Source organism: Macaca fascicularis, chromosome 13 (assembly GCF_037993035.2).
Source record: "Macaca fascicularis isolate 582-1 chromosome 13, T2T-MFA8v1.1".
In the NCBI taxonomy this organism is placed as follows: Eukaryota; Metazoa; Chordata; class Mammalia; order Primates; family Cercopithecidae; genus Macaca; species Macaca fascicularis.
Genome location: NC_088387.1, coordinates 91,973,888 through 91,983,461, shown reverse-complemented (window position 1 = coordinate 91,983,461; position 9,574 = coordinate 91,973,888).

Sequence of the window (9,574 nt, the reverse complement as noted above, 5' to 3'; positions counted from 1 at the left end):
CTACACCCAGCTAATTTTTGTATTTTTAGTAGAGACAGGGTTTCACTATGTTGGCCAGGCTGGTCTTGAACTCCTGACCTTGTGATCCACCCGCCTTGGCCTCCCAAAGTGCTGGGATTACAGGCGTGAGCTACCGTGCCCGGCTCCATCTCATCCTTAAAACTGGGTGGAGCTTATCTAAAAAACTATCTGAGCCTAGGGCTTTTCAGAAAGGTTTTTTATTATATTGTAATTCTTAATTGAATATTTGACAAAACAGTTTGCCATTTGTTCTTGTTCCAGTCTTGGAATTTTATATTTTTTTCAGAATTGTATCAATTTTAGTAGGCCTCCAAGTTATAATTCTTCATAATAGCATTAGTCTCAAACTTTTCATGGCCGGTGGCTTTCGGTATTTAATGCATGGTTTTATCTTCTCTTTTTTTCTCCACCGGTCTCATCAGACATTTATATATTTTGTTAACCTTTTCAAAAAACCAACTTGGTCAATATCTTTTTGTTGATATACACTATTTCTCACATTTCTGACCTCATTAATATATTTTCCTTTTTTCCAGATTTCTCTACTGAAAAATTAACTTCAAGAATGTTTCAAAAGTGATTCAGGAATAAGCCATCTGAAGCCTTATATACCTGATACTATTTTTATTTTACTTTTATTTAAATGATAGTTAGTTGAAGTTCTTTCCCATCAACACTTTAAAATATTACTTTGCTGTCTTCTTCTTCTTTTTTTTTGTTTTTGTTTTTAGTAGAGATGAGGTCATGCTATGTTCCTCAGGCTGGTCTCAAAGTCCTGGGCTCAAGCAGTCCTCCCACCTTGGCCTCCCAAAGTGCTGGAATTACAGGCATGAGCCATCATGCCTGGCCAATGTCATTGTCTTCTTGTATCCAGTTTTGTTATTAAGGTTTTTTGTCATTCTAATTCTTTTTCTCTTTTAGTTGATCTAGTTTTTTTAATACATGTTTTGAGAATGTTCTGTTTGTCATTAATGTTCTTAGATTTCACTACAGTGTATCTAGGTGAGAGTTCCTTTTTGCATTTGTCTTGTTTAACACTTGGCTTATTTTTCAATCTGAAACTCTATATTTTCTTTATTTCCGAAAAATTCTCAGTCATTTTACCTCCAAATATAGCCTCCCTTCACTATCTGCTTTCCCCTTCTGGCTCCAAATTTGGCCCTCCTAACCACTACACTACCCACCTGCTCTGAGAAGGGTCAGCTTTGCTGCCCTTCTCTGTTTGGCTATGGCCTCCCTCTACCACACCTTGAAAGGCAGGGATAGAGTGCTGTTTTGTCTCGGTACTCCTGGGGCATCAGTACCCACTGTGTGCTAAACGAATGAATGAACTAAGAGAATGGAGAAGTGGAAGTGGCCACAGGGCTGGAGTAGGAGGTGCTGTGGAGCCAGGGCGGGAGCCCAGCTTCATGACTGTGCTGTGTCACACCCAGGCCCATGACCTCTACTGGGGCTGCAACCCCTTAAGGAGATCCCGCCCTGTAGGAGTCTCACTGCTTATAAGTTATATGTATTTCCTTTCAATAGGGGCATCTGAAGTCTTTCGTTTTTTTTTTTTTTTTTTTTTTTTGAGACGGAGTTTCGCTCTTGTTACCCAGGCTGGAGTGCAATGGCATGATCTCTGCTCACCACAACCTCCATCTCCCAGGTTCAAGCTATTCTCCTGCTTCAGCCTCCCCAGTAGCTGGGATTACAGGCATGTGCCACCACGCCGGGCTAATTTTGTATTTTTAGTAGAGACGGGGCTTCTCCATGTTGGTCAGGCTGGTCTTGAACTCCTGACCTCAGGTGATCCTCCCACCTCGGCTTCCCAAAGTGCTGAGGTTACAGGCATGAGCCACCGTGCCCGGCAACTGAAGTCTTAACCCAAAGCGGGCACCGTTCCCTGGCAACCTGGTGGCAGGGAGGTGGGAGATATATGTTCCAAGCCCCTCAAATGGCCCACTTAGGCAGTCATATAGAATCTCAAGAAATACTCCCTAGCTCCCCAGGCACAGACTTTTTCCTGGATAAGTCTCTCTCTCCTGGATGTAGGCTATCAGCTCTCCAGAAACACCCCCTCACTTCCAGTCTCTCTTAATGGTTACTCCCAGCAACCTTTGAACCGTTATCAATTCATGCTATTTTCTACCATCTCTTCAATTTCATTTTTCAATAGGTCTGATGTTCTTTCACTATTCCTGCCTTTCTGATCTTCTCTCATAAAAATCTGCCTTTTCTGTAGAAGGTTTATTGGAAGAGGTTTTACACATGAGTTAGGAAATTGGATTAGATTATCTTGGCCACCATCCAACCCTGAATTCATTAATTCTGTGAAATTTACAACACAGTTGAGCTAAACTAGCACCATTGGGGATCACTAATGATTAAATCATCCACCATACCATGGTGCCCTTCTGCTTAATGAGAAGATACAACACTAACCAGCAAGTTCTATTTGTGGCGTTGAGATTAGTGAGCTACTCTGACATTATCTAAGTTGAACATTCAAACTAACCATATTTCCAGTGCACCTTGGGTATCTCAGTAATGATAATCATAGTTAATACATATGAGACACCTACAATGCGTCAGGCACTGTCCCAAGTACTTTACATACTTTTTTTTTTTGAGACAGAGTCTCACACTGTCGCCTGGGCTGGAGTACAGTGGCACGATCTCGGCTCACTGCAACTTGTGCCTCCTGGGTTCAAGCAATTCTCCTGCCTCAGCCTCCTGAGTAGCTGGGATTACAGGCACTCCCCCGCCCCACCATGTCAGACTAAGTTTTTGAATTTTTAGTAGAGACGGGGTTTCACCATGTTGGTCAGGCTGGTCTCGAACTCCAGACCTCGTGATTCGCCTTCCTCGGTCTCCCAAAGTGCTGGGATTACATGCATGAGCCACCGTGCCCAGCCAGTACTTTACATACTTTGGCTCATTTATTTTTCACAGTTACCCAATGAGAGAATTTACATTTTCATCCCTACATTATAGAAGGGAAAACTGAGGCATGCTGAGGTTATATAATTTACCCAAGATCAGAGTTGGTAAATGATAGAGCTGGAATTCAAACCGAGCAGGCTGGGCTGTTAACCACTGCACATACTACATCCTGAAGCTCAGAGAGATTATTGTGCACCCCCCATGTGGAATTATGCCTTCCTATCTCCTCAGAGGAGGCTGCCAGAACTCCCTTCCCCTCCTATCATTACGACGTGTGTCCGGGCTTTACCTTTTGCACATCTGAAAAGAGTTAGAAGAATTAGGAGACTTTTGAAAGAGATGGATGGTATTGTCAGGAAAGATACTGAAGCCAAAACAAGAAATAGAAAGGAAGTCATGTTTGGGTCAAAGTAAGAAGAGTTAGAGAGGAAAGAAGAGGAAAAAATTTGGGATCTTATGGAGGGCTTGGAAATCATAAGCACACGCCAGATAAAAGGAAACAAATAAAAAGGAAGATGTAAAATCATAAAGATGTCAATTCTTCCCAAATCAATTATACAATTTCAGCTGAAGTCCAACACAATCTTTTTTTTTTTTTTTTTTTTTTTGGTTGGGTTTGGATTGTGTTTGGTTTTGTTCTGTTTTGTGTTGAACTAGATAATCTGATCTCAAAATTCCCTTGGAAGAGCAAAGGGCCAAGAACAACTGAGAAACAATTTTGAAAAAGTACAAGGTGGAAGAACTTGCCCTACCAGATATCAAGATCTATTATCAAAATATTTAGTGAAGAAGACAATATAGTCTGGGCACAGGGATAAGTAAGGGAGCAGAATAGAGGGCCCAGTCACTGGCCTGCCCATGTTTAGAAACAAGACAGGGCAGAGATGATGTTACACGCCAGTGGGGAAAGGGTGTTCTATCTGATAAATGAGTGCTAGGAGCAACTTTTATCCATATGGAAAATACAAAAGTAGATTTCTACATCGGATCAGTCCTGGCTGAATTAAAGAACTTAAAAAAAAGCACAACTTTAAAACAGAAGATGAAGAGATAGAAAAATTCTTTGTGACTTTAAGATGAAGAGTTCATTTAAAAACACTGCAAATAAAAACTTGTGGTTAGTTTAATTTTAAAAGTGGTATGTTGACTAGTACATTAAAATTCACTTTTGTACAACAAAGGCCATGAGAACAAAGTGAAGAACAAGCCATAGGCTGGAAGATAACACTTGCAATGAATACAATATGTAAAGCAATCTCTCAAATTATTAAGAAAAAGACAACATATGGGGGAAAATGGGCAAAACTAGCAATTCACAGAAGAACTCCAGAAGGTCAATAAAAATATAAAAAGACGCTTACTGTCACTATTAAAGAAATACAAATCCAAACAACGAGACACCATTCACACCCACCAGATAGCAAAAGTATATGTCAATGCCAAGTGTTGGGAAAGATGTTAAATCATGAAGTCTCATTCACTGCTAGTGGAACTGTAAGTTGATCCAAGTACTCCAGAGAGCAATTTGGCAACAACTAATACAGTTGAAGATGATCATGTCCAGAAATTCCACTCCTAGGCATATAGTCAAGAAGACATGTATTAAGATGTTCACTGCAGTACTGGAAACAACTTAAATGTCCATCAACAAGAGAATAGATAATTAAACTGTATTATAGTTATACAATGGAATACAACACAGTATGTGTCAGCATAGATACAAATCTCACAATTGTAATGCTAAAGGAGAAATGAACATTGCAGAAGATAATGATACTATAGATATGATTATACACTATATAAAGTTTAAAAGCCTGCATAATAATACTTTGCAATGTTTGTGATACATAAAAAATGTAGTAAAAATAGTAAAAGTATAAAAACATGCATGAAGATGATTAACACTGATCTCAAAACAGTGCTTAGCTCTGGGAAATGAGGGAAGAAAATGGGATGAGGGAGGTGTACAGAGAGGAACTCAATTGTTTCGCTGGTGTTTACTTTCTTTGAAGTAAAAAGACATGAAGCAAATAAGGCAATGTGTTAATATTTGCTAAAGCTGATGTGGCCATCATTCGTGCTACCCACCAAATACTTCTGGCTCTCTGCCTACCAGGCCCATAGTAGGATTCCATTTCCCCACCCACTTTGAATAAGGAGCAGCTTAGAGATTTGCCTTGGCCAATGAAATGTGACTGGAATTGACTTGTGTTTCTGGCCTCCTGAGCCAGTGCACAAAAACTTTGGCCAACATGGCAGCCCAGAGACAAAGCTTCTGTCCTCCCCAGTCCCTGAGCAAGCATGACACCCCCAGGCAACCCTAGGAGGATGGGAGGATGAATGGGAGACGAGTACTGTCAGCCACTGAGGTTTGGGGGTTGTTTGTTACTGCAAGTCTACCCTAGAGAATAGAGCTGGAAAACGGGTCCACTCCTATTCACTGGATCAGTCTCTGATTTTATCTACATGTTGAAATATTACCAAAAAAAATTGTAATACTTTTAAATTGGACTGGGTTTCTATTTCTTCGTTCATGAAAATTCTCTGTACTGGCCTGCGCAAGGCCCCTCTCTTAATTTATTAACTTTTGTATCTTCAAAAAGTACCTCTGACTTGGGATGGAAGCAATGTGGAACTGTAGGAGCCTCTTGGTAAGAAGGATGAATGGCAGAAATCATTGATTAAGCCCAGATTTCTGGGTGAGCCCAGATTTCCTCCAGTGCTATCTGCTACTATTTCCCATCAATTCGGGGAGCCAGAAACCCAATGAGAAAATCTTAGCTTTTCTCCAGAGAAATGTAAGCAAGAATTTTGATGAATGCAACTGTCATCGATTCTTTGTATGGCTTTTAGAAGGATCATCTCACTCTTTGTTCCTAGTTCTCTGCAGTTTACCTCTGGGAGAAATGTCAGGAAAACTTTCCCACACCTCATGGCTTCCAGGTTCCTTTTCAGTGCTGCCTGCAAGGCCCACAGGGAATAAAAGCCCCAGCAGCAGGAGGAGGAGGGGCAGCATGGTGGGAGAAGGAAGAGAAACTCCGTTCTTGGCCAGTTGTGCTCCGTACTGTGCAGACACACAGGCAGCGCCTGGAAGTCACCGAGAAATGCAATGCCTTTGAGAAGTTCTGTGGAAAGAATGACATCATGACCAATCACTCCCCCACCCCACCTTTTTTCCAGTGGGAGTGAGAAATAAATAGACTGACACATTTTCCAGTCAGGGAGCCATTCTGGACAGCACGTTTACCTTGGCACAGGAGCTCAGGTGGGGCTGTGAGAAACCTTATCTGTGCTTGCCTGGTAAACAAGGAGCCTGCAATCTCCCAGGAGTCTTGGCCACTGAGCAGGTGACCGCGGGAGGCAGGTGAGCAGAGCAGGTGAGCAAGGTGAGCCCCGGGCCCAGGAGCACGCTGCGTTAGGTAAATATTGCCCTAACTTGATTGATGGACTCACTAACTGTCTGTTTGTTGCCAAGGGAAATGCCATCACCACCAAATTCAAAGGTAAAATTCCTGTCCCTTAAATCTAGGGTTCTTAAACTGTCATGTGTTATTAGGTCACCCAGGGAATGCCATTAAAATGCAGGTTCTGATTCAGCGGGTTGGGATGGCTGAGAAAATTGCCTTTCTAACAAGCGGCTGGTGATGCCGGGGGTGCTGGTCTGTGGACCACTCTCTGAATTTGCAAAGTCTTAATGCTCAGATGATGGTATGCATTTTACACAGTCAAAATAGTTACTGATTAAGGAGCACTGACGCAGGGTGCAGGTGCTGTACCAGATGTTTGCTATCATCTCATATAACTCTTCACACCAAGTCTGCAAGGTGGGTGTTATTATCCCCGCCCCGCCCCCACCCTTTGGCTGGCAAGGAAATTGAAGCTAAGAGAGGTTAATTTATGCATTATATGTGTAATTTCCAAAAGATTTCCTTGCTACCTTCCCTCCTTTCACAGTGATCTGAAATAACCCAAAGACAAAAGATAATAAACGCCTGTGGTAGAGACGGGCGTTGTCTGCTGGTGGTGATCGGCCCTCTTGGCACCTGGAAATGAGTAATTTCGTCTGTACATTGTCAGGGCCAAGCTCAGGAATTCAGAAATCCTGGTTATCAACATTTGGCCTAGGAGGTCCTCTCTTCAAAAGAGAGTTCCTCCAAAAGGGGGACAAGACTGGTTTTCAGATCCCTCTGCTGCTGATGTGTTCACCCCTAGGACATGCAGTTGGAGAAAGTTATTAATACCAGGAGGAGCTGCTTTGATGTGTCAGCTTGGAAAGAATGCCTCGTAAAGGCCATTCAGAACTCCAGGAGAACAACAAAAACAAAAAAGCCCCAGCTCGTGGAAACATCAAAGTGAAGGCAATTATAACCAGACTGACCCACCTGGAGGTATTTAAATACCTTGAAGAACTGTGGTGTGTCCTTGCAAAACCCAGGCAGCTTCCATGTACAAACTTGAGTCATGTCTGGATTACAAGGAGGGAGGCGGCCTGACTGGCTGACCCTGGCCACTCATTATCATCAGGAAAACGTGAGGACAATGTGAGACTCTCCCTCCAGGCCCTTGAAAGACCTGAATTTTGGTGACCACTCAACAAGTCAGGCTGCTCCAGGGCCCCATTAACATTGCAACCTCATTCCTGGTGGTGCCAAGATGCAGCCATGATTTGTGGCTGCATGATTTGTATTGCCATGATTTGTATTGCAGTGTGGGGAGGCCAGATTTGGACCCTCCTGGAAGTCCACGGCAACTCCATCCCTGGGAAGTTATTGCACAGAAGAAAATACAGCACCAAGTCCCAAGACAAACTGAAGGCCTCCAAAGAAGACATATGTAATTTTGTTCTTTATATTTTACATCTTTACAGCAACAGCCCTACCATACACCATAGGGAGTTTCCTGGGCTGGAGTTTCCTGAGATGGTTCCTATGACATCCCAGTGCAGGCTACTGGCCATGCCAATGCCTGGTCCAGCAAGAACAATTATGGTAGACTCCAGAATGACCTCTGCTGAGCTGGCTTACTCCTAGGACAAAAATCAGAGGAAAGAAACTGCTTTGGGAATCTGAGGGGCCCTGCCTCTCTGGGAATCTGAATTCAGGCTTCTCCCCAGGTCTTGTGCCAGTTTTGCTCTTTGCTTTGGGATGGGAGTCCTTAGGGTTTCCAGCAAAGCTGCAGTCATTGAAGACAGAGGCACAGCACATAGCCCATGCACAGGCCAGGCCCGTGGTCTTCCCATTGCAACCTCTGGCCACAGAGTAGTCTCCGGTCAAGCGAGGCCGAGGACAAAGAGGGACTAAGTGCTGGTCCTGGGTTCACCAGTCACTGACTGTGGGAACTTGGGAAAGACAACTCCTCTCTGTGGGCCTTAGTTCTATCGCCTGTGAAGTGGAGCAGACGAGCTACTATCTGATCTGTCCTTTTCCCGAGGATCCTCCTGGTTGCAGAGCTCTTCGGTGCATGGCAAGCTGAAGACGGGCAATGAAGCAGGGCTGGAAGGGTTGGGGTCTGTGGAAGACATGAAATGTGTCACCCAGATCCCCCATCTACGGAGGGCCTGCTGCCCAGCTGCGGGTGCGGAACCAGCAGCCTGCCTCCAGCTGTTTGTTCCTTCATAGTCTGCCACGGCTGCAGAGAGCTGCCTCCCCCAAGATCATGCCCTCCCAGGATAGCCCATGCTGTGGATTGAGTGCAGCAGGGGAATAAAGGCCCAGCCACTTTGTCCCTGTGCAGATCACTCTGAGAGGTAATATTAGCTCCAAAACTCCTCACGGAATTGGCCAAGATTTGTTGAGCCTGCATTTCAGTTAGACTTCTTTTTCTTTCTTTCTTTCTTTTTTTTTTTTTTAATTATACTTTATGTTCTAGGGTACATTTGCACAACTTGCAGGTTTGTTACATATGTATACATGTGCCATGTTGGTGTGCTGCAACCATTAACTCGTCATTTACATTAGGTATATCTCCTAATGCTATTCCTCCCCCTACCCCACGACAGGCCCCAGTGTGTGATGTTCTCCTTCCTGTGTCCAGGTGTTATTGTTCAATTCCCACCTATGAGTGAGAACATGTGGTGTTTGGTTTTCTGTTCTTGTGACAGTTTGCCGAGAATGATGGTTTCCAGATGCATCCATGTCCCTACAAAGGACATGAACTCATCCTTTTTAATGGCTGCATAGTATTCTGTGGTGTATATGTGCCACATTTTCTTAATCCAGTCTATCATTGATGGACATTTGGGTTGGTTCCAAGTCTTTGCTATTGTGAACAGTGCTGCAATAAACAAACGTGTGCATGTGTCTTTATAGCAGCATGATTTATAATCCGTTGGGTATATACTCAGTAATGGGATGGCTGGGTCAAATGGTATTTCTAGTTCTAGATCCTTGAGGAATCACCACACTGTCTTCCAAAATGGTTGAACTAGTTTACAGTCCCAGCAACAGTGTAAAAGTGTTCCTATTTCTCCACATCCTCTCCAGCACCTGTTGTTTCCTGACTTTTTAATGATCACCATTCTAACTGGTGTGAGATGGTATCTCATTGTGGTTTTGATTTGCATCTCTCTGATGGCCAGTGATGATGAGCATTTTTTCATGGGTCTGTTGGCTGCATAAATGTCTTCTTT